The sequence below is a fragment of the Pinus tabuliformis genome, chromosome 2_1 (assembly GCF_031772625.1).
Source record: "Pinus tabuliformis cultivar Carrire ecotype Pingquan chromosome 2_1, CPIR1, whole genome shotgun sequence".
Lineage (NCBI taxonomy): Eukaryota > Viridiplantae > Streptophyta > Pinopsida > Pinales > Pinaceae > Pinus > Pinus tabuliformis.
The window spans coordinates 40,664,363-40,671,878 of NC_142299.1; positions in this window are offsets into that span (position 1 = coordinate 40,664,363).

Here is a 7,516-nt window from a genome sequence, read left to right on the forward strand (position 1 = left end):
CTGCATCTTTGGTTTCCTAGGAATATCATTTGAATCAAAAATGTCTTCCAAAGGGGTCAGGCCTGTGGGTAAAAAATTGTCCTTTAGTTGTATGACTTCAGCCTCTGCTCCAGCTATTTCATCAAGATTGATTTGTTTAAGCTCTTGTACATTCTTATTATCAAAGGTTGTTGGGTGAAGTATTTGATTAGCTGTTTTGACTGATATAGTTCTCTGACCTTGGTTGCTCTGTGGTTGGGAGTCTTCTACAGCATCAGTATCAACATTTAGGCCCGAAAACTCTTGTTGCAGAGTTAAAAAGTTATTTATCTGTGTATCATCTTCAAATACTTGCCAGTCTTTGACATTGTTTGGGATGGAAGGTCTGTGTTTTATCTCAGCTGTAAAACAATGGTTGGGTTCAAAGGGTAATTTACAAGTACTAGCAAAAGTAGCTAGACTGTGTGCATGAAGGTTGTGGCTTCTAGATATTTTGGTCAGTTGAAATTCAGTAAAGACATCAAGTATTTCAATAGCAGCAGTTCTGTAAGACCTTAGCCTTTTGTCATTGGTGACGAAATTGCCTTTCATTTGTTGGATAATGAGGTCTGAATCTCCCAAGATTGACACTTTTGTTTCCTGTAAGGATTTGATCAGTTTGAGGCCTAGTAAGAGAGCTTCATATTCTGCCATATTATTAGTACATCTGAAATTTAACCTATAAGCTCGACCCTCTGCATGATTGTTTTGTTTATTGTGGATCCACACTCCTGCTCCTGCCCCTAACTTGTTAACTGATCCATCGAACTCAAGAAACCAAAGGATTTCTTGATTTGGAGCAGAATTAGGAGAGCCATTAGGACTTGGAATCAGGAGTTGGAGGTCTTGTTTTTCATCTGATTTATTTTCTAGAACAGTTTGATCAATTGATTGCCTAATTTCAAGACCTTGGGTAACTGATTGCTCATTTGTATGCATGTTTTGTTCCAGAGTGAAAGGTTTGTTATCAGCTGTGGGACATGTGTTATCATTGAACAGAATGAAGGAATCCATATCAGAATGGACTGCATAGATGGGAAAATTTTGAGGTTTTTCTTCACTGCTCACCATATATTTCATGAGTGTCTCTCTATATAGCCTCTTTGGTTGCCCAAAGACAGAGATAGTTGCATAAGACATGTCTAATTGTAGGGACCCTTGGAGCTTGGCTCCCCATGATCTTGATAACAACATTCCATATTTAGGTGGGATATCAGCTACCACCACATCCATTAGAATAGTTTTATTTGGATACTGGACAAGGGAAACACACAAATCTTTGATCAGGCCCAGGCATTTGACTTGGCTGGAATCAAATGAGAATAGGTCCTTATACGGCCTTGTGATGTCTAGGTTTAGTCTCTCCATTACAGATTTAGGCATAAGATTATGTGAGGCGCCCGAGTCAAACATTGCATTGTGTAGTATCTTGTCATGAATGTGCAAGCTAACATAAAAGGGTAAAACTCCTGTGCTTATTGTTTTCCCATCAACTTCTGGGCCAAAAAGTACCTCTGGTGTATCATCCAGCACATTGACATCATCTTTATTCTGAGTTAATTGGAGGGATTTTTTGATTTGCTGCTTGTAAATGTCATGCTTAGCCAGCTCTGAAAGAGGGATGGCTATCTTCAACTTACCAATTTCAGCTTCTAGGTCAAAAGGTTTGTCAGATTGGGTCTTGGCATTGTGGTTAGCAGCTGTTTCTTTCTCAACTGATTTTACAGAGGCACCCTCTTGGGTTTGAGTTTTATCTTGGGGTTTATCTTTTTTACTAACCTTTTGAGGACTATTACTTTGATTGTGCTCTGAAGGAGATGTTACCAGTTGCTCTTGACTTGGGGGGTGTATTTCAGTTACATCCTCCACTGTTACTTCATTTGTAATAGAGCTGGTTTTGTCAATTGGTTCTGTAACAGTGACCTTCTCCTTTGACATCTTGGGCTGTTGGTTATCTTTTGTTTTTACAGGCTGTGGCACATTTATGGTCCTGCTTCTCAGCTTGTATTGTTTATGAACTTCAAAAACAACAGTGTCATAGCCCTGCTTGAAGTCAAATGACTCACCAGATTTGGTTTGGAACTGATCAACATCATCATCTTCCTGATCTTCTTGACTTAGAAAAACTTGTTGTTCATTATTTAGACCCATCAGATTAATGTGAGTATCATCTATCTGTTCACTAGAGGTGGATGCTTCAGCATAGTTTTCTTGGAAAGGAGGTCTTATGTCTTGTTCTGGGCTGGCCCTTCCAGCATTTGGGTTTTGGTTTCTTCTAAAGCCAGGATTTCTGACAGCATTGTTTTGTGGTCCCTCCCATGATGATTTTCTTTCAACTGATTCTACTCTATCTCCAAGCCTATGCATACCGGTGATTATTGCATCTAGTTTCTGATCCCAGCCTGAAGGCTCTTCTTTGAAGGTAGTCTTTCTCTCAGTCCTTGCCCTATTTCTCTTGGCTATCAGGTTGGCTTCCACACTGACTGCTATATCTTGCATCTCAGCTAAAGTTTGGGGGGCTCTTTCTCTCAATTGGTATGCCATGTCTGAATCAAACCCATCAGGAAAGGTGTACAAGGCCAGATCAGGTGGAGGCCTCAGATTCTGGGGGATGGCGTTGTATACATTATTAAATCTAGCACAATAGTCCAGGACAGTTTCTTGAGGACCTCTTTTAATAGAATTGTACTCAGACAATATGTGAAGGGGGTCTTTCTTCTTTTCCCATCTGTTTAGGAAAGTTTGGTAGAGGGCTTATGGGTTAGCAATAGAATTTTTTGGAAGAGATCTAAACCAGGACCTTACATCTCCTGTCAAACTTTTTGGTATGTTGCAGGGATGGATAGGAACTAGCACCATCAAAATATGAGATCTTGGTCTGGTAATCCTGAGGCATAGCCCCTAGATTTGTTGGTAACTGTAAAGGGGCATACCTATTAGCCATGTTTGCTGAGATAACTGGACCAACAGGAACAAACAAAACAAGTGGAGGGAAATGGATGATAGGGGTGTGTGTAGTTAATGGGGGAGTTGAACAAGGGCTATGTGAAGTAGATGTAGAACTGGGAGACTGTGAAGTTGTGATATGAGGATGAAAGGGGACTTTAGCAGGTGTAGGAATGTTACTCTGAAATCCTGCTTCAGGGCTTGAATCTGGACTAGTTTCTTCCTTTTCTTGTTTCCTAAGAGTCCTCGAAATAAGGTTTGGATTTTCAAATACAGGTGATGGATTTGGATCTGGATTAGATCTAGTGTAACGTGTCTTCTTCTTGGGAGCCAGCTTCCAAGTTTTCTGACCTCTTTGAAATTTTGTAGGAAGTATTGTGAATCCGGCAGTGGTTAGGAATTTAGTTCAGGTCCCCAGTGGAGTCGCCAATTATGTTAACTCTCAGGTTGTTCCCTTTGACTCCCAAGGGAATACGGCCGAGGTAACCACAAACCAACTTTGGATTACAGGTTCTAGCCTACCTGCAATCAGAGAGGGCTCTCTCTTTTGATTTAGCTTTGTTTTTAGGATTTTAGGCTAGTTATGAAGTATAAGGTTTTGTTTGAATTTTGGTTGTCATTTGTTGTCTGAAGAAGGGTTTGCAATGATCAAAGAGGGTTTATTCCATTGGGAAAATGGAGTCCATGACTGATTATTACTTAGTGTCTGTGATAAAAAGAGTGTTACTGCAGAGCCAGATAGGTATCCATGATACAAACCTTTGATTTGAGAAGAAATAGTATAGAATCACACCATGAAAGGCAACAAAGATTTCTTTCTTGGTGATACAGAACATAAAAGGCTAAATCTTATTCAAGAGCAAAAGAGAATTCTCGAATAGAATTTACCATAAAATTAGAGTAAACAGGAGCATTTAAGAATTCCATATTTACAGCTAATCTTGAAGAAAACATAGTTAGCAGGAATGATTGAGTTTAGGGTGTCTTACTGGACAAATCCTGAACTATTCATTTTCCTTCCTACTAAGATTATCAAACATATATCGTAGATGAGTTATGTAAACATATAAAACATAGAGACAGTTAGGAAAACACTTATTGTATCATGAGAAAACACGAGAGTTCTGCAAAAGCCAACAATCCCATCACAACACGTCCAAGCATAGCCAAGTTGAGAAAACCAGCAGCTTCTTGTATTATACTTCTCAGAATATACAGCCGAGTTCTTCAGAACAAATAAACATCAACCCCAAAATAAGCTAAGCGAGGCGTATATATACAAAATTGTCTTTACAAAATATCTGAAAATGAGTCATTGACTCATAACTTTCTCTACCAACTCTCAAAAATAGTGGATACAATAGTTATTGCTATTAAAGCAGATTGATTACAGCTAGTCATTCCTGTTAGAGATCTTTTGACTTTTGGAGCGTCCTGGGACGGCTGAGCACCTTTGCATTGATTTTGAGAGTTCTTGCGTTTATGCTGCCTTGTCATGATGTTGCTGCATTGGACACATTAATTGCATTATCCAGCTGTACCCAGACACTGCCTTTTTTATCTAGCTGTCTTCCACTGTTGCTTTAAGTAGATTTGATACATGAGTCATTTTGAAAATGTTGACTTTAGGCCAAAATTAATTTATCAAAGTATAGTTTCTATCATACTCCTCCACCATTCTTCAGTGGGCAATTGGTGCCTCTGCATTTTGATTAGAATTTCATCAGCTTCAGTGTATTTGTAATAATTGGGAGTAACTGCAAAAAGGTGTCTGATCTCATGCTCAATAAAAAATAGATTTTCCAGCTTATCGTAAAGATCCTGCCCAGATGGGGGCCCTGCTTCCTCTGGAGCACTTGCAGATGCTGTTATTTGATTTGTTGCAAAGTTGTTGACCCTTTTGGCATAATGTTCATGTGATAACAATCTTCCTGCACTGGTCACCAAACTGGGGAGGCCCCTGTTATGTAGAACTGTGATTTTTGCAATAAATTCATTCACTTCTGCTTGTATTTCCTGACACTTTCTCTCCAATGACTGGACATAACTTCTCAGGGTAAGCACCCTTTTTATCAGCAGAATAGTATCAGTCCTGTCTCTAATGCCCATTCCTGCTAGCTGAAGGCCAGTCCGATTGTTAAGGACATTTATCATTCTGTTGGCTATTTCAGGCATACTCCCTAAAGATGCCTTGGCTCTTTGATTTTCAGCTTGAGCTCTGCCCAGAAGATTCATTTGTTCATGAACTGTTTCGATGGACTGCCATTGATCTGTAATGGATTGGCCAATTTTAGCCCATAGAATTTTCTTTACATCAGCTATAGTTTTGTTCATGGTTAATTCATTTTCCAACTCCTTTATCTTCTTTTCCAGGGTTCTTATTTCTCTTGTCCTCTCAGCCACATTCTGCTTTGATTTATCATATTTCTCTTCCAGTGTAGCCAATTTTTCTTTTGCTACCTTTAGTTCTGCCATTTGTGCCTCAAGAGCCTCCAGTTCCTTCCTCATATTCTGCATGTCAAGGCTGGGTGCCTGCTCTAGTGCTGCCACATCTGGTGCTGGTGCTGAAGGGCCTGCTTCTGATGTCCTTTCTGGGGGAGGAATTATTACTTGAGGAGTATCCTCAAGATTTATAACCTGCTGAGGTGGCTGAGACACCTGTTCTCCTTCCTTTTGCTTTAGGGCCGCCTCCAAGGCACCCTCTGTTTCCACTAGCCTTTTGTGCAAAGCCACCAGCATAGCCGTCACATCTTGATCTCTTCTTTGCTGGGCAACATCTTCAGTCTGAGGGTGAAGGGTTGGTGGTAGCTTAACCAGCTTCTTCAAAGCTGCTATGTCCTCATCTTTCTTCTTCATTAATGCTTGCACTCCCTTAGGGTCATTTGGATCATGGCCTAGTTCTATGATGATTTCTTCCAAGGACTTGATTCTGTTATCCTTGGCTTGAGAGGAAGCTTTCTCTAGCTCCAATTGAGCAGTAGTGTTATTTAGGGAGTTTTGCAACCTATGTGCCAATAGAGTCTTATCAGCCAATGTAGCATAAACCATCTCCCCTGTTTGTTTGTGCAGTTCTATCTGATCCATAGGATGGATGTCCTTGGCAAAGACCTCTAGGTTGGTCCTAATATAGTCGGCAGCTGACTGGGGCTGCAGCATGGTGGGCCTAAAATGACTAAGAGTCATTTTTCCCTCTTGAATATCATAGGCCGACATAAGCCTTTCTTGATTGGTTGGCACCATCTTGAGCAGCTGGTTATAGAGTTGGATTCTAATTGGCTCATTTCTTGCTTTTATCTCTATAAACTGCTTCTTGATGCTAGACTCAGACCTTGTTTGCTGCCCTGATGAACTAACTTCTCCTCCATGCTGTATTTCTTGTTCCTGCTGAAAGGAACTGGATGATGTTTCAATGTTGGGAGGGAGCATGGTACCAGTGGGTCTTTCAGGCATCTCCTCCTCAGAAAAGGGATTCAGCCTTTGTCTTTTCTGACCTTATTGATCTGTTGAAGTGGTGAGAGTTTCTTCCTGCCTAGCTCTCTTCCTTGTTCTTTCCTCATTAGCTGGAGTTTGTAGCACCGATGTTTCCACTGTTACCTCCTGCCTAGGAGGGACCTTTTCCTGAGTTTGCTGCTCTGCATTTGAAGGTGCCTCAGCCATATCTTCTTGCTGTTCTGCTTGCTGCTCTACATTAGAGAGTGGCTCCTCTTGTTGCATCTCTTTTCCTTTAGCTGTAGTTGCTGCTTGTGTAGAGGCTTGGGCAGATTGCTAGGGAGTAGTAGAAGAGGAAGCAGCTACTCCAAGATGCTTGAGTACTGGGGAGTAAACCTGTCCAAAAAATTCTAAGTCAACTGATTTTTCTAACTGCTTCATTTCTTTTTGTGTCATTTCTTCCTTAGAACATGCTTCCACTAGGGTTCCCTCCTTCCATTCTAACTGATTTGCATATTTTTCAATGTGTGGGATTCTAACATGGTCATAGATGGCAAGTCTGTATCTGACTCTTCTAAGACTTATAAAATGATTGGGGTCATAGGGTGACCAAAGGAAGCTTGTTTGCAGCTGGAAACTCTTTAGAATTTTATCTGCTTCTTGCCATGCTTCTTCTCTTTTGTTGAAAATGAATGGGCCCAATTGGTGTTTTATTTTGAGCTGTGCTTTCTTATTTCTGCTATGAAAGTGAACCATGTCTGCATTTCCAAATTGCCGGAAATACTCTAATGCAAAAAGTCTCATGGGGACATACTTTGGCAGTCTGTAAGGGGCTAGCTCACAGCCATATATTCTAATTACTGTGTGGTCTTGGTAGAAGTACCAATCTCCAATGCTATAATTCTTTGAAAGCTGGAGGATCTTTTGCATATCGTCGGTGAGTCTAGGAGGAGGAGAACTCTGTAGCAGAGACAAGGCCGGATAGATGAACAGATCAATGAACTCACAATAGCTGTATGGGGAGCAAGAGATATGGTGACAAACTGATGACCAAAATACCATTGACCTCCTGTTTCCTTTTGCATCCAGATTTCTCATGGAGACAGGGAAACTATCAGGCTGA